General features: G+C 41.7%; 1 pseudogene; it reads left to right on the top strand.

Moving 5' to 3' along the window:
* Positions 1-13,963: 13,963 nt before the first annotated feature.
* LOC102539002 (cytochrome c oxidase subunit 5B, mitochondrial pseudogene) lies at positions 13,964-17,480 on the top strand (annotated as a pseudogene).
* The last annotated feature ends 1,164 nt before the right edge of the window (positions 17,481-18,644 follow it).

Here is an 18,644-nt window from a genome sequence, read left to right on the forward strand (position 1 = left end):
AAAAGTTTAACTTAAAAAGAAAGAAAGGAGAGAGTGAAGTAACTCCCTGTAAGCTCCGTCCTCTCCACAAAGGCACCTTGGTTCTGTGTCCTAGTAACTTGATTTGCTGACTCATGAAGCAGCCAAACATGTCACAGAAACAAGCAGTAGTGTGTGTGTCTGGGATTTAAAATCAGAGCCCACAAGTGATCAGAGTGAGATGAACGGAGTTTGCTCGTTCTCGGTAATCTTTTTTAGGTCTAAATTGCGTTGCACTCATATCTGGAGCAGTTTTAAAATGTTGACAGGGAGTAGGGCAGGCAGAGAGAGTGGATGGAAGGATGGTGTTTTGTTAGGGACAGTCTTTTCTATTCAAGGGCCCAAAACTATTCCCTTGGCTCCCTGTAACCCTTTCCTCACCAAACCTCCAGACTAATACAAGAACCATCTATGTCATTCAGCATTCAGATTTAGCAGATGTGATATTTTCCCACATGTGCTTCATATCTTTTATATTAAAAAATAGAGCATCGCAGACACTGCCGTGGACCGTTGTCTCCCTGCATAATCCCATTTTGTCTCTCTTTTTCTCAGGAGGTAAATCACTAGCCTGAGGCTGCAGTGTATCTTTCTTATCCATGTTTTACTTTTACTCTCTATGTACATAACCATAAACAACATGGACTATAGTCTGGAGCCTTTAAAAACCCTGTAAAAATGGATTTACAGTCTACATTTCATTCTGCAATTTGCTCTTTTTAATCAGTATTTCATGTTGATGGTTATGCGTGCTGATTCAGGTAGCCCTGGTTTATTCATTTTTATTACTATACTGTCCTCTGATGAATGGAAATACCACAATCTATTCACCTGTCCTCTTTTTTTTGATAAACATTTAGATTCTTTTTGCCTTATGAGAAACACTTTCACAGTGAACGTGATTGATTCCATTAACAGACTCAGTTCCTCTCTGATCCCTGTAACCACATGCTTTGTCAAGTGACTGTGCAGTTACTCCTACAGAATGTATTTTTCTGTTTGGCCATGTAACTTGCATTGGCCGGTGGAATGTTATTAGGCACAAGTGACTAGAGGCTTGGAAATTACCTGTGTGATTGGGTTGGTGCTTGTAGTTCTCCACCACTGCCGTGAGAAGAACATACCTGGATTTCTCACTAGCCCCAGGGGGTTGACCAGGGTGGGCCAGAGCTGGGCTGCCTGGCAGAGCCCAGCTGAGACCAGCTGGCCCCTAAATGGGTGGGAACCATCCCAGCTGATATCAACAGAGCTGCCCAGCTCAGCTCACCTCCGGCCAACCTGCAGATGCATGAGTTCAATAGGTGTTTCTTCTTGAATGCCATTGAGATGTTGTGTTGTTTTTTATGCAACAACATCTAACTGACAAAGTAAATATCCTTGTAAAGGAAAGAAAATTTCTACAATTTTTACTTAGAAATGGGAATCCTGGGTTACAAAGGCTGTGAATTTTCAATTGCACTCGATCTTCCTAAATTCCAAGAATTTGCACTAGTTTACACGTCTACCAGTGATATATCCTATTTTCCTACGTTCTTACTAGCATTTGTTCTTTTGAACATCTTTTCTAATTACATTCCACATCTCCCTACTTTCTAATGAGGCTTATGTTCCCAGCTGAGCCTGTTCTTCAGTCATCCCAACTCAGTCTCCTACATGTGAGTCAGGAAGCCACCCTGCAAATGGGTTCTCCAGCCCCAGCTGTTCCAGCCACCCGCTGGTCAGGTCACTCCCTGGCGAGTGAGTTGTCCCAGCTGGGGCTGCAGATATGGTGGAGCAGAGACCTGTCTCTCCTTTTCCCTTTCCGAACTCCCCACTCACAGCATCCATCAGTGTAATGAAATGGCTGTTCCTTTACACCGTTAAGTTTTGGGGTGGCTTGTTATGCTGCAGGCCATAAAAAGAACACTGGCCCATCTGTGCCTGGTGTGGGACCCTTTAGCCCTGTGACAGTGCAGAGGTTGACCTCTGGCTGCTTTTGGCTGTTGGTGCACTGGAAGCTTGGCTCATTGCTTTGAATTGCTGTTTCATTTCTTTCACTCAATTGTTTTTGAATTTACTGTTCCATTTCTGATCCAAGAAAATTTTTGGTTTTGGTTTAAGCCATGTCTTTTAAGTATTCTTTATGTATGTTATCTCCTGTTGCAGTGTGCCTGGAGCAGAGGTGGTCGGTTTCAAATCAAACTTACAATGCTGTCTTGTCAAGTGTGCCTTTTTGGTAAAAGACCTCATCAAGCACATAGATAATTCAGGCTCCTGGATCACGGTCATACTTAGCTCGTTCATTTATTCCAAATGTTAATTAGCACCTACTGTGTGGGAGTAGTTTTCTAGACACACTGGGGGATACCAAGAAAAGCTAGACACGATCCCTGCTCTCAAAAAGCTTGCGGTCCGGAAGAGAAGACAAGATGGACAAAGATAACTATAATATCACAGAGACTCATAAACCACATGAGTAAAATGATGGAGCTACAGGAAAAGTGCTATGACTCAAAGATGACAAATAAAGCAAAATAAACCAAGTCGGTGGTGGTAGAGGAGCCAGACGGAGCCATCTGCTCCAACGTGTCTATGCCTCCTTGAAGAGCGCTACCAACCACGTTTTACCTCCACTGTGTCTATCACCACCACATAGGTGACTCTTAAATCAGTATCTCTGGTCTGAACTGCACGAAACTCTTTCTCTCATAATGTTGCTGCCTCTGGTCCAGCCACATCCCTGGGAGTCCCCACATTCTCCCACGTATGTGGATGTGAAATCTTGGACTTGACTTCCACCTTTCCTCTTGCTTTCTCCTCCATCAAGGAAGGCCTCATATCCTACCAAATGTTTCCTCAGACTGTCTCTGGTGCGTATTTATCTAGTTATCTCATGACCACCACCCCGTTATAGGCTGTTAACAGCTCACACATGTATTACTGCACAATGTACATTTAGCATCCCTAAAGCTAAGCTTTCACATTTCCCATCCATACTGCACTCTTGGGCTGGATTCTTCTTCTTAAATGACACTTTTATTAGGTTCCTTCTCTGGCTTCAGAACTTCCTTATTTTCTATTGTGTCTCATGTAAACTCCTTGGTTGGACCCCAGTACCTTCTTTAAATCAGCCACAGTCTCAGTAGGGCATGCTATTTCCTTGGTAATATTCGGACCATCTCTGCTTTGTCCTGAGTACTTATTCTCATCTTCACAACTTTTTCCAATGCTGCCCATTGTCTGCAAGGCCCTTGCTCACTCTTACCACTTCTTTGGCATTTTGCTTCGACAGTTCATGCTGTAACATATTCTCTGTCCTTTAAAATTTTCAAATGAAAAACTGCTAAAAGAAGTGAGGGTGTAGCATGTGGGGAAATGCTGAAGGTTGGCCAGCGAGCAGGAGTGTGCCGGAACTGTCAGGGAGTGTGATCAGAACACTGGGAAGGAGATGGGCCGGTGTTACTCTCTCTATTTCCTAGAGCAATTGAGGTTTGTGGAAACTGATTTCACTCAAGGTCACAAAGGTATTCAGGGTCCAAATCAGGCCTAAACCCCATGACTTTTCACTCTGAACCCGGAAGAGTTTCCTACCATAGCAGCATTAGACATTGTACATGTAGCCAATGGATAGGAGTTTCCTAAAGATAGATCTCTGTTCAAATGAGAAATAACTTTCATGGCAACTTTAATCAAGTTATTTGGGGTGAAATGAATGACTTCATTTTAAAAATGAGTTCTGCATCTCAGAAGCAAAGATAGGATGATGGGAAGAGTGTTCCTGTTTGGAAGGGAGGAGATGTGACCTTCAAGGTCCTTCTGAAGGATCAAATTCCGTGATTCTCACTTTGTAAGCGCCGCTTCTACCTGGCTCAGTGAAGTGGGGCCGGGAGGGAGGACGGACGGGACCTATTGTTTATTTAACAAGTATTCTAGGTAACGTCCTAAGGGATTTATATTTTCATTTAATCATTACAGCAACCCAGTGGGGTGGCTTTTATCACTATCTCATATTTGAGAAAACACAAATCAAAGTTAAGAGGGGCTAATAAATTTGCCCAAGACCACATAACTGGTAAGTGGAGAAATGGGATTCAAGCCAAGCAGATGGAAAGAGGGGAGTGAGGTGGAGCATTTATTTCACCAACTTCCCCCCACGTGGGGGTCTCCAAGGCTGGCTACCTTTCTGGACCGAAATGTTCCTGTCAGGCACCCTCCCCAAGGTTCATTTTCTTTTCATCACATCATGCTGAACATAGTGGGACCTAAAAATGCTTATTATCTGATTACCTATAAAAGGGTCAAATGAAGGTGGGGAGTGTATAGCTCAGTGGTAGAGTGAGTGCTTAGCATGCAGGAAGTCCTGGGTTCAGTCCCCAGCACCTCCAACTAAATAAACCTAATTACCTCCCCTTCACAAAAACCAAAACCAAACAATAACAACAACAACAAAAAACTATGCATAACAAGATGGGCTCCCATCACAAATCTGCTCAAGCCTTATGCCATGGGTATGGTGACATTTTCAAGACTCTAAAATATGTGTATTTTTAAAAAGGGTCAACTGGAGAGACAAAGAAAAAAAATGCCTTGAGAATTAAGCCACTGTACTAGCAAGTCACAATTGTATTGCTTTTGACCAAAGTTTGCTGCATGACTTACAAAGCAAGAGTAGATGTCAAGGAATGTTTAATACAATGTGGAGGATTTGAGAACCATAAAGTATAATCATAGGAGACACTTAGAATCATTATCATAAAAGTATTCTTGACGAACATGGAGATGTCTAAAGTAGATTTAACTCTTAAGTACAAGGTAACTGGAATCCACAGTAAAACAGATACACGTTTATCTGTGTTAAAGAGACAGCAACTTCTCCTCCCTAGTGTTAGTGTGGACTGGGTAGTTCTTAAATTACTTTCAAGAAACTCTGGTTTGAGTACAGATATGTGGAACAAATTAGGCGATAATGTCAAACGTCTGCTCTTCAAGTGTCTCTGTGTATTTACGTTCATTTGTCTGCAGGCATCCGCTGGCATCTGCCTTCAATCACAGTTGTGGGCTGCTTTGGATGTGGAGTGCTGGAGAGGTGCGCCTGGCCAGGTGGTTTGATCTACCATGATTGCTTTTCCACTTGGAAAATATCATATCCAAAGTAGCCAGCCTGAGGGACGTGGTATTTTGATTGAAAATCCACTCACCTGAACTGATGCTCGCTTGAAAAATGACCCGTGTGTGACTTGAAGTAATTTTGTGTTTAGAACCAGTTCTTATGATGCTTTGGCTGGATATCATCAACTGATGGTTCTCCTAGAAACCCAAACTGGGGGGGAATTTTATTATGGTCATGTGAGGGTGAGATGTGGTGGAGGGGGGCAGAATCTCTGCCCAAGTTAAGGTATTGGAGCAGGAAGAGAGGTGGCCAATGTAACAACGTTGCAAGTAAAATGTTCCTTATGGTTTCCAAGTTTGAATTCCACATATCAATCCAGATTTAAGCCTCTGTTCCATAAAGAATATAAGCCGCTCTGGATGAATTTTAGTACAAAATTGATTACGTGGTTAACTTTAAGAGAACTAGTATTTTAGTCTAGCTTCTGACTGAGGGATTTTAGTTTTGATTCCTGTAGTGTTAGATGCCAGGAAGAGTGTGTGTGCGTGTGTGTGCGCGTGCGCAAGTATGTGTGTTTGTGAAAGCAAATTCTAGATAAAATCCTAACAAGGAGTATTTGAATACCCATCATTGTTTACTGATATTAAATACCAGACTGGTTTTCTAAATGATCACTTTGGTTTGTGACTTTTGAAATAATCGCAGAGTTTGGAAAGTAGGCAATCAAAGTCTATGAAATTAAAATAAAACAGGTCTTACAGTCAGCAGACAGTAGAATAAAGATCCCTTGACATCTAATTGAGGGAAGGGGAAATTGGGCTCAAAGACATCTTAATTATGTCATTAAGCTAGAAATTAAACGTAGGAGCTGAGGATATAGTGCAATACTAGGGTCTTCTGTTTACCCCTCCAGAGCCACTCCCCCTTTTTGCCTGCTTGAGCCTCAGGACTCCCATCTGTTCTGAACATGTGGCTGGCTTCCCCTGCCTCCTGGGTGGCAGTTGGGTTAGGTTAATGGAAAGTACTGGAAGGAGCCGGGAGGAAGCAGGTGTTAATTCCGCTAGCTCTCTCCTTGTGGGGTCCCTGGAAACTGATGGGAGGTCTAAGCTCCCTTCAGGAGGCCCTCTCCACACAGCCCGCCCGTCTCCCTAGTCCCTCCCTCCCTGCCGACTCGGGCCCTGGGGCGGCCGGTCCCCCTGATGCCAGCCTGGGTGCCAAGCGCAGCACTGCCCCTTGTGCTCCTGCTGCTCTGGTTGCTAGCGCCTTCCCTTTTTGGGGGGCGTGTGTCGCCTGCTTCTTGCATAGTTGTAGCCCTTGAATCATCAAATTCAACAGGATAGAATGAAGGAAGAAAGACAGACCAGAAATCTGTGCTTCGTGGTGTCTTGCGAATGCCAGTGCCTCTGACAATTCCAGGGGGCAGAGCAAAGGCTATGGACGAGCCACCGCAGAAGCGCCAGGGTGTTTTAGAGATGCCTTTGGACTTGATTGCACTAAACAACGGAGAGGTGAGCGCTGGTCACTCGATAACTGTCCTCCCCCAAACCAGCTTGTTCTGGAGGTGGAAGCTATTGGATTTCTCTCAGGCTCTGCGCTGGTTCGATACCTGTTTGTCACACAACTTGGAACTTTATTGGGCAGTAGAGGCCTGGGTTTAGTTTTTTGGCCTTTAATTATTGAGACACTAGTTTTTCTTTTCTGGCTAAATTGGATGTCCAGGATTGGAACCCAACAGGGTAGAGATTTACTAAATAATCCTGGAGACAGTACATCCTTCTGGAAGGCTTCACCTAAGGGAAAAGATCTTTTTGTTCCTTTTTTGTTGAAACAGCTGATCTGTAAGGTAAATTGGGTCTGTCCATTAAAACATGAGCAAATCTGAGGGAAATGAAATCCATTTAATAAGCTATCTGTTTGGAGGTCATATCTTAGTAATAACATATGTCAAATATGTGTTTTTGACAATTATTTCACAGGCAATTTATAGAATGGTTTAAGCTATATAATTTGGTCTTTAAAAGCATTTAACAATTTATCTAGGATCCATTTGGTGCAAGGTCTTGTACCAGGCAAAAGAGACCCCTTGTTGGTCAAGATAGACAAGATTCCTGCCCTCAAAAGGATTGAATGTTGGCTGCTCATGGATGGGTGAGTAAAATCCACTGCCCCTACATATAATGTGAATAGCAAAATCTCTCATTATAGCTTAGGCTCAAGTTCAACAAGTCATGGAGGATTGATTAAATACCGTTTTTTTTTCCATTATTTCTCCGTATGAAAGGCTTAACATGTCCCTTCTTGTTTCCTGAGGTTTATATTTTTGCCATTAAGCACTTCCATCTTTTAAATAGTCACTGTGTTTGTAGCATCTTCAGGGAAACCGAGCTGGACAGTGAGTATGAAATACTTGTTACAGCTCTCTGGACTTCACGCTTGGGGCATGAGGATGTTTGCTCTGTCTTTTCTCTGGGTAAATTCTTGGTTTGTAAATACTTCCGATTGCTCTATGAGGTAGCTAAGTATCCAGGGAGAACACTAACTTTCCAGTTTTCAATGAACAAGATGAGCCCGCATGCCATATCTGGTAGGAGTCCTTCAGTATGGCTTTTTCCAACTTGTTCTTTGTCTGGAGAGGAATTCTGTTTTGCCTTGAAAGGACTTTCATGAGCCAGATGTTCAACTCACATTGTATTTTGTGACTTTGGAAGGAAATCTGAGCACCTGGATAAATGCTCGGAGGAGGGAAATGTTTAAAGAATGATAACAAAATGCCCAACTTACATAGTCTATTGTAAGTATGGGAGGCACCAGTGTGTGATGAGTCCTCCATTGTTAGATCAAACAAAGCAGAAAACTTGCTTTGTTTTTGTCACTAATGAGATATTTCTATACAGCTGGAATCTTTTTAAAAGATCTCAGAGAAGCCACAGTTTATGAAAATGCTATACATGCAATGTCTGTACTTAAAAAAAAACAAAACAAGCAAAATTCCATTATCTTAAAGAAGCTGAAAATATAACTTCTAATTTAGGAGTGAATCATAGTGCAGAGGAAGTCCGAGCGTTCACCTGAATAGTTCAATCTAACTGTTCTGTAAATATAACTAAACCCTGTGGTCACCATCAGCTGGAAGATAAAATTTTAAGTAGGCACAGTGTTTTGTCCACTCCACACACCTCTTTTCTTTACCCTTTATGACCTTGTTTTCTGTAAGTCTTTCTATTAGAAACTGAGTTCAGAAAAACTCTCACAGTGAGATGTAAATGACTGATTGGGTAGGTAGCGTTCAGCAAGTATGTGCACTTTAACTAAATGGTAAGGAGTAAATCTCCACCAGGGACGTAGGACGTCAGGGAATAGAGGAGGGAGGTGGGGTGGAGGTGATTCCTTCTCATTGTCTGGCAGACTCATGGGATTGACAGATGCTACACTTGACTAGCACTTCCTGTGTTGGGGGGTGGGGATGGCAGTGGTAGTGAGGAGGGGGTGAGGCTGCAATTGTCATATATACGCTAGTTTTTAGAGAAGTGTGCTTCCCAGTCTCTCTGGGATGGAATACCAAGTCTTATGTATGATCTAGGTATTTCAGAATAAAGAAAAATGGAGGTGAGGACTTCCCAACGCTGCTTTCTATTTCTGGGCTATGTCTGCATGTATACCTATTATGATGCATCAAGCCTGGCTCATTTGTGTCACCCTTTGAGTAGAAAAGAACGTCTGTCCCTGGATGTCAGAGAAAAAGATGCTGAAGGACAGATGATGGAGACAGATGACATATAGTTACAAACATGGGCTCTAGAGCCAGACTGTTGGAGTTCAAATCTTAACTCTTCAGTTATTAGCTGTGTGACCTTGGGCAAGTTAATTAAGTTTTCTGTGCTTAAGTTTCTTCACCTGTAAAATGGGGAAAATGCTAGTACTGGCCTCACACCGCTGTTGTGAGTTACTTATGTGAAGAATTTAGAACATTGTCTGGCACAGAGGAAGCCCTGTATAAATGGTAATGGTAATAATATTTTAAAAATTATTATAATATTATTAATGGCGGCCTTAGATTCCAGAGTCCAGCATTTCAATCACTCTTTCTCTTAGATTCTTAAAGCCCCAACCCCGGTCTCTTTCTGCTGTATTCCCCTGGCAAAACCCCAATACTGGAGAAACCCAGCTGCCCCACTCCTGACCCTGTAGCCAGGAATCTGGGCTGCTGAGCTCTGCCACAGAAAGCCCCACGGTGCAGCAGACCACTGTCACCAAGCGGTTGTGGGCACCAGTCTCAACGGCGCTCCTGACACCACCCAGAAATTCTGTTTCTCATCCTCATTTTCCACAAGAACTGTGTCAAACCTTGCCTGGACCCTTCCAGGCTCTAGCTCGCTGTCTCCTTCATTCATTATCAATGGATAACTTTGCTTCCAATTTCATAGGAAAAGAGATGTGAGAATGAAATTCCCGACTGTCTCCAAATCTACAAACCTGCTGGTTTCTCTTCCATTGGGAGAAATGCCTTTCCTCCTTCCAGCGTGCTTTGTGGCCCCTCTCTGCCACTTTCTAGGGGCTTGCTCCATCTCTCATTCTCCTTTTCCTCATATTTTCTTTCTTACCTGGTTTCTTCTATCCACATCTAGATAAGCTCAAGTCTCTTACCACACGCACACATACACGCACAAACACGCACACATACACTCCTTTCCTTAATTCCATGCTAGCTTCCAGTCGACCCAAGCAACCACATCCTTCTCGTTCATAACCAAACTTTTTTTTAAGTGTAAACTATCTGATTTGATGTATATGCAGTTTATTTTTAAAATATTTATTTATTTATTTATAATCAGTTTGCAATGTGTCAATTTCTGGTGTACAGCATAATGTTTTAGTCATACATGTGTATACATATATTCATTTTTATATTCTTTTTCATTATAGGTTACCACAAGACACTGAATATAGTTCCTTGTGCTACACAGAAGAAACTTGTTGTTTATCTATCTTATATATAAAATAGTTAATATTTGCAAATCTCAAACTCCCAATTTTTCCCTTCCTACTCCCTTTACCCAGTAACCATTAGTTTGTTTTCTACATCTGTGAGTCTGTTTTGGTTTTATAAATAAGTTCATTTGTGTCCTCTTTCTTTTTTTAGATTCCACATATGAGTGATATCATATGGTATTTTTCTTTCTCTTTCTGGCTTACTTCACCTAGAATGATGATCTCCAGATCCAGCCATGTTGCTGCAAATGGCATTCTTTTATTCTTTTTTATGGCTGAGTAGTATTCCATTGTATAAATATACCAAGCTTCTTTAGTCATTTTTTTGATGGACATTTAGGTTGCTTTCATGTCTGGCTATTGTAAATAGTGCTGCTATGAATATTGGGGTGCATGTATATTTTCAAATTAGTGTTACCTCCAGATATATGCCCAGGAGTGGGATTGCTGGATCATAGGGTAAGTCTATTTTTAGTTTTTTGAGGAATCTCCATACTGTTTTCCATAGTGGCTGCATCACATATACTTTTTAATTTAATTAAATTTTTTTTCATCCTCCTTGTAGCCCAGAGGTTGCAAATGACTAGTTTATGGATCAAATATGGCAGATGAATTTTCTTTGGGCTACACAATATTTTAAAACTTGAATTAGTTGCCAGTATTTAAAACTTAGGAAGTTTACCTAATAATTCAGCTTCTGTGGAAAACAAGTTGGAAAAATCAAGGATCTCACACTGTACTAGACCAGCATTCCCACGTGGTCATAACTAGTTCCAGCTGGGTAACAATCACTCTTAAAGGTGGGGAGTTTCCAATTTACCTTAGTCAGACCAGACCCACTTCATGACTAGATTCCCTTGTAAGGCCTGTAGTACTTGTAGGCATCAAGTTTGCAACACGTGGAATGGATTTGCTCCCCAACACTAGATTCCCCAGGTAAGAAGTTTCATCTCAATCATGTTTGTGGAGTTCCCAAACGTGCACAGGTATGCATAGGATTTCTGTGCTGGAGTGGTCCCTAAAGAATGGGGTCAATATGGCTGTCATTGCTCTGCCCAGTGTGGGTCCCCTGCTGTCTGTGTGTGCCACTGCCGTGCTAGGAGGTGCGTAGGGGAGGCTCAGAGATGTGTCTCACAGGGATCCTTTCTATGGACCAAAGACTTGATGACAGAGAACCTAGTCATAGCACTTAAATTTTCAGTTTCCATAAGCATTCCACAGCCATCCCCCCACGCAGCCCCTCACTCCTTCCCGGGTCCTGTCTTTAAGTAGGGTACATCCCTGCCTCTCTTGAGAATCCTAAGCACCATCCTCTTTCAGTTTTGAGTAGGCTGCTTCCTGGGGCTGAGTCACGCCCCCAGCTTAACCCAGAACACCACCACCAACTCTTTCACCACTGGTGTCATCCGGTTTCACCCATTTCATTCCTGCCGGGAACACAAAGGATGTTTGCTCCTCCATGGAAGTTCTGGAAGGGAAATCCAAGCCTTTCAGAGACACGATACTGGCATAATGCTAGCATACATGTATTAAATTCTTATAGCAAAACAGTGACAAAATAAGATACCCATCAGCATTTTTCTCAACGTCTCACCGTGTCGTATCAGTTATTTCAGGTTCCTTGTGTTATCTTCCCCACTGACCTGCCAGTTTCTCAAGGATGATATTTCCTTTATTCATAATTTTCTTCCTTAATACTTAGCATAGATTCTGCCATATAATATTTCCTCAATAAATATTATTTCAGGAAGTGAATAAATTATATATAGGTTAATATTCTGAGTCTCTGAGTCTTATAAGTGAGTGGTCAATATTTAGGGGAATATAAACCCTAATGCAGTTATCTTCAAAGACCACTTTTCAAAAATGGCACAGCTCTGTAGAAATCTGAGGATCTATAGAGACAAGCACCTCAATTTATCCCATTCAAAGTAAATCTCCCTTCAAACATTTATTGGTGATAACCAGAGATTCCATTTCTGAGTAATTATTTCTCTCTCAGTGAGTCAAGGTCGGGATATTTTCAAAGCTGTAATCCTGACTTGGCCACACTGATTTCTGTCATTTAAGATTATCCTTGAAATAGTGAATGCACGTTTCTTACCCGGGGGTTAAAATTCATTTGCTAGTCTAGACATTCATTGTTTGCTCTGGATGAAAGTCCATGTTTCTCTGAAACACAAGTTACATGAACAGGTAAATTGAAACAAGTTTTGCACTGTGATTCCCCATTAATCATGATTATCAATTCATGAATTCCTGATAAGCCTGTTTGGTTAAATCTGATCTTTCACCTCCATGTTTAGAAGTTGAATTAGGGATAATTGCATGCATTATGCCACTTGTGACAGTGTTTGAGCTGATTAGCTCGTGGAGGACTGATTAGGTGAAAGCAATAGTGGTATAAAAGTGTGCATTATAATAGTCTATGTAGATGAGCTCATAGGGATATTGTATATGACATGAAACTAAAAGAACAGATTTTTATTCAAATTAGAGACTCCCTTAATTGTGCTCCATAAGCATCAGGGTGCATGACAGTCACTGAATGGCTATGTAAATTCAGCCCCACATTTTTATCAACTGCCCATCAAGACTCCTTTGCTCTCTGCTGAAGAAAAGGAGAAAGCAGAAATAGAAAGTTCTGGCAGGTGGGATAAAAAATGTGCAACAAAGAGCACATCACAAAGCGCTCTTGTGTGAATCCCCACAACAAGGGATGCACCTGCATCTGCTGCCAAGTCCATTTATTTTGATAAAGGTCTTCGAGTGATGCCCCCTCCCCCACCCCCAGACCCAGGGGTTGTTCGAGCCACACCTCCCACTCCCACACGCTTTCCTTCTTATTAATTTTTGAAGTGTGATGATATCTCACTCAGCCTTGGTGTTACAGCTTGCCTTATGCTTTTCCTTTTGACTTGTTCATCGTTGATAATTTAATCGTAGCTGCTTCTGGCAGCCTGTGTGTGTGTATCTGCCTTCGTTTCTGCATGCTGCAATTACCTGATGTAATCTGGGCTTCTAATTTTCCTAGAGAGCAAAAAGCAACAGCCGTAGATACTCTGGAAAGTAATAAAAAACAAACACAAATATTCCCTACCCCACCTCCTCTCGACAAGCCTTCCATTTTCTGCATATTTTAAAATATCTTGTCTTCAGCATCTTCAGAAGAGGAAATAAAGCAAAATGTGATGTTTTGGTGTGATGGTGACTAGGGATTTTTGAATTATCTCAACCCAGACAACTCAGGACATTTGGAGAAGATGCTGTAGGAAATGTGATTTTCTTGGAAAACCATTGTGAGGAGAACTTTCAGCAAAAAATTACCAAATCTTACAGAAAGGTAGCCTAACAAAAATATTGACTGGGCTTCCTCTTTCTTGACGACATATACTTATTTTTCAGTTGTTTTTTTCTAAAATCATACATTTTCTAACTTGTATCCTTTCCTTTTACTCCAAGCGAAAGCATTCTAAATAAGTGCAACTTAATAAAAGCATTAGGGAGACAGGTCAAAAAATGTAGTTATCATATGACTTTCAAAGGTGGCTGATTTTTCTACAGGGATCAAATCTGAGCTGAGGGTGCAGCCTAGGTCAAGAGATGTATGACGTAGTTTAGCCCTACCCTTGATTTAGCTCAAGTTATAGTGAAACATCTTGTTCAATGCAATGCCCTTGTGACCTCAGCTTTTCCATGTATAAACTAACAATGACACTTACCATGTATATGAGGTAGAATAATGGCCTCCCAAAGATGTCCACGCCCTAATCCCAGGACCCTGTGTATACCTTACCTTATGTGACAAAGGGGACTTTGCAGATGTGATTGAGGGTATGGACCAGGAGGTGGAGAGAATACCCTGGATTATCCAAGCAGATCCGATCTTGTAACGTGAGTCCTTTACAGCAGAGGATCTTTCCTGGACAGGGTCGGGGGATGAGATGGAAGAAGGAAGGAATGGTTCAGAGCATGACATGGACTCCATCTACCAGGAGCTGACTTTGAAGATGGAACACGGGGTCCAGGAGCCAAGGAATGTGGGTGGCTCCTTGCAACAGGGGGTGGCCCTCAGCTGACAAGAAAACAGGGATCTCAGTCCCCATTTCTGAACCCCTGTTGCTGAGTTCTGCCCACCACACCAAGAAGCAAGGAAACAGTTTCTCCTGTAGGGCCTCCAGAAAGCAATGTAGCCTGCTGACACCTAGATTTTAACTCAGTGAAACCCTTGGACTTCTGACTTACAGAGCTGTAAGATCATACACTTGTGTCACTTAAACCACTAAATGTGTGGTATTTGTTATAGCAGCAATTAGAAACTAACACACGTTGTGATGGGCAACAGCGTTAATATGGGTCTCAGCCTTTTATTTTTTTCCTTCCCCAGACTATTTCCCAGAGATGGAATATTCTGGGATTGCCCACTTAGCTGCTCCCTGACTTCTGAAGAGCATTCTGGGTCAGCTTGGTTTTTTGGAACTTTGTGAGGAGGAAGTGAGTGAAAGGAGAGGAAAGAGGGAGGGTTAGAAGGGACCAAAGACTCAGAGGAGGTTCTTGATCAAAAGGCTTCTACAAAGAAAAGAGGTGGGACGTTCTCCACGGGGCTGAGTAGGGTAAGTAGCGGCAAGTGCCTGAGGCAGTGTGGGAATGCGGGGGCAGGAGAGCTTGTCTGTGTGGGGCAGGACCCAGGCCTGAGGGGCTGAAAAGGAGCGGGCAGGAGACAAGGAGGGAAGAAGGAAGGAAGGGGCAGGGAGGAATTTTCTAGGGTTGAGAGTAAGTGGCTGCCAGGAGATATAGGATTCTTTTAAGAGCTGTTAGGGATTTTGTACTCATATCCCATACTCTATTTTTCAGAAATACAGGTAAAGACTGGAATTCTTATTTAGACTGTTTTCTCAAAAACAGCTCCATTCCACACCGAGCCAAAGGTCCCTGATGAACATGTTGTAAGAACATAGGAAACAACCAGAGTGAACATGAATGGAATGACAAAGGAAGACACATAAAATCTAAATCAAACTGGCACTTTTGGGTAACTTTTGATAGATTTCGACAGACAGATAAATAAGATAACTGAGACCACTTTATTGAAGGTTTTTTTTTTTTCTAAATCAGTAGCTTAATCTCCATGGATAGAACATTTTATCTCAACAAATAAACCTCCAGCTTAAACTGATGTTTACTTAACATTCAATAGAAATAGAGTTACACTTGGGTTCAAATTCCAGCTCCCCATCTTCTTAGCTGTGTGATATTGTTGGTAAAGTTACTCAGGATTCCTAAGTCACAGTTACCTTACCTCTAAAATGGGGTTATAATACTTGTCTTGCAATGTTATTGTGAGAATTAGATACAACATCTGAAAAATGCCTAGAAGAGGTCTTGGTGCACTTGGTACATGGTAATAAGCATTTAATGAACAGCAGCTACTGTTATGATTAGGGAAACTGGAGGATATTATTGTAATAGCTTAACCCAGGATATGAAAGAGGACAAGAGGATGACAGTTGGTAAGACTTAATAGCAATTTTCTTTGGAATTGTTGACATAAATAAATGCATGAGCCCTTGATTATACATTTTCCAACAACTCCAGTTAATTGTAGTTTCATTTCTCAAACTGTTCTCAACTCCAGGACTTGCACAGATGAAAAATAATTAGCATAAAATTCACAGTAAATGAAAGTAATATAGAATCCAAGTGTTTGCTCCCAGCATGTTACAGTCATAAATAATATCATGTCCTTGCCTGGAATCAAACTTTCTTTTCTTGACTTTTTGCCTCTATTTATAAGAATTCAGATTAAAGCCAGGCTGCAGCACAAACCTTGGTCAAAAGTGAGAAGTGTTAAAAATCAGTATTTGTCTTTATTCGTCATTTTTTCACTGTAGTGTGATAATCAATGATCCAAGGCCTGTCTTTAAGCTGTCATTGGATGCTTGGGGTGCTGGCCGTCACCCCGCTGCACTCTGCTCCTCTGTCCTTTCTCTTTTCAGGATTCAGGAGACTCATCAGTTGAAGTCTGTTTAACAAGACTCCATTTTCTTTAACATTGCCTGTACAGACACTGTCTACTTTTGTTTCAGTTGCTCTCTCTCGTTCATTCTTCACATGATATATTAGCTCACTACAGCTGTGTAACAAACAACTTCTTGAGGGTTTATGACAAAAATCATTTTTCTCATACTCACATGAGGCTGCAGGTGGCTTGAGGTTCAGTTGCTCTAAGCTAGGAGGCTCTGCTTCAGGCTGTGGGTTGACTCCAGGCTGGTTCCATGTGTATCTCATCCTCCTTGGACTAGTGACAACCCAGGGAATGTTCTTCTCATGATGAACAGCTGGCGTACAAGCTAAACCACACAGCACATTTAAAGTCTCTGCTCACAAACATTCACTAACCAGAGCAAGTCATGTGGCCAAGCCCAGCATCAACAGATGAAGGGAAAACATGCCACCTCATTGGGGGAGCACTGCAAAGTGACGTGGCAAAAAGTATTGGTATATTAGGTTAAACCACATGAAACTGCTGATATTTGATCATTTTTTACTTAACCAAAAATGTCAATTATACATAGTTTAATCTCATACGATTATTATCCAAGGGGCTAAAGAATTTGAACAAATAGTTTAATCTACCGAGGTGGCTAAACAATAGACTTCTTGTTAACTTACTGACCTTCACGATCGAAGCTGTTAGTCTTTCCTGTGAAGTATGAGGTTAGCCTTGGTTTCTCATAGGTACCCTTTATCAGTCAGGGGAAGTTCCCATCTATTTAGTCTGTTGTGTGTTTGGATCAGGGAGGGATGTTTTGGTTTCTTTAAGATTGCTCTGACATGAGTAATCAGTGTCAGGGTTTGATTCTTGATCAGAGATATTCTCCCCTTTAGTCCCAATATTGGGAGTATCTCTTGCTTAAAATAGTTTTTCTATTTATTGTAGCTAAAATGTTCCATTCTAAAATACACCTATGGAGTGCCAGTGTTTGGAACCAGTGTGATGGCTTCAAGGTTACTCCACAGAGATGGAGCACTGGCTGCACCAGCCCTGAGGGCCCCTGGTCCCAATGGAGTCACCTCAGTGCACTCTATGGCGTCTGGAGGCCGTGTTACCACCTACCGGGAGCAGGCGACTGGGCTGGAGAGGGAAGGCATGATGGCTGCCCTCAAGGGACCAGACCCATACAATATACTCATCCCAAAGGCAGCCTCAGGTACCAAGGAAGACCCTAATTTAGTCCCCTCCATCACCAACAAGCCAATATCGGGCTGCATCTGTGAAGACAACAGTGCCCTCATCTGGTTCTGGCTGCACAAAGGTGCGACCCAGAGATGCCCTAGCTGTGGAACCCAGTGCAAGCTGGTGCCCCACCAGCTGGCCCGCTGAGCCCCTGCACCAACTCATCAAGATGCTCTGCAGTATCTCCTTCCCAGTAAAGACTAGCCATGACATTGGCTAGCCATGGCTCCTCCTCTCCCCCAAAATAAAATAAAACAACATAAAATAAACCTATGAACCCTGACACTTTTTAACTTCTAGAAAATATTCAGGTTAAAATGAATGTACACAGACTAAACATTTCACTGACGGTAAGCCAACCTGCTCATGGCAAGCTATGTTAATAATTCTTTCTATCAAAAGCCCCTAACCTGAGACAAGTTTGCTACTCTGCAATTTCCCCATTTTAATTAACTTTCTTTAAATCTAATATCAACTGAGGAAATTTTAAATGAGTTCATTAATCCAAATACTCCACATCTTTTCCTCTCAACAATTGAAATAAGAAGTTAAAGAGAAAATGCCTTTAAAAATAGTTTTAAAAAAACAACAAAAATTCACACACTGTGCATTTTACATGTTTTGGCTGAGTCTGAATTGCAATAATAAAATAAGAAAAAAAAAGTCCTTATAAATCTAATATCCTGACCTCATCTTCTTTCATCACCTAATTTAGTATCTGTTGTCTAGTTTACTTGTGTTTCTTTGTGGCCTGCTCTTGGTCTAAGTATTTCATAGGTAGACTTTGTCTCCTGACTCCTAATCCCCAATGATGGAAAATGTACCCTCTATAATTGACAGAATAAACAGAACAGCAAGTACTTTATTGTGATGAATTTTATCTTGGCTGGTCACAGACCCTCTAAAGAAACTGAAGATTGCTATGAATCTTTTCCCCAGAAAAATGCACACACACACAAGTAAATAAAATTTTGTATGCAATTTCAGTAAGTCTTCAAATGTGTACAGAGACTGCAAAAATCCAATAAGTCTTTGAGCCTGTCTGTGCAGTTAAATAAGCAAGTGTACTAGAAAAATTCCAAAGGAGGAGGAAATAAGAGTGTTCTTCACGTTTGGCTGTCGTTTTTATGTCCGGTTTAGCCTCTTGTGTCCCAGGCTGCTCATCACTCTGGACGTCCCTGATGCTTCAGAGACTAGTTTTCTTCAGGCAAATCCTAGAAATAATCCTGCCTCACGGGGCAGCAGACAAGTGGTTAATGCTTTGGTGGATTGGAAAGAAAGCAAGCAATACAGACGGGGAAACAATATTTC

This window comes from Vicugna pacos, chromosome 5 (assembly GCF_048564905.1).
Source record: "Vicugna pacos chromosome 5, VicPac4, whole genome shotgun sequence".
NCBI classification, from domain to species: Eukaryota; Metazoa; Chordata; class Mammalia; order Artiodactyla; family Camelidae; genus Vicugna; species Vicugna pacos.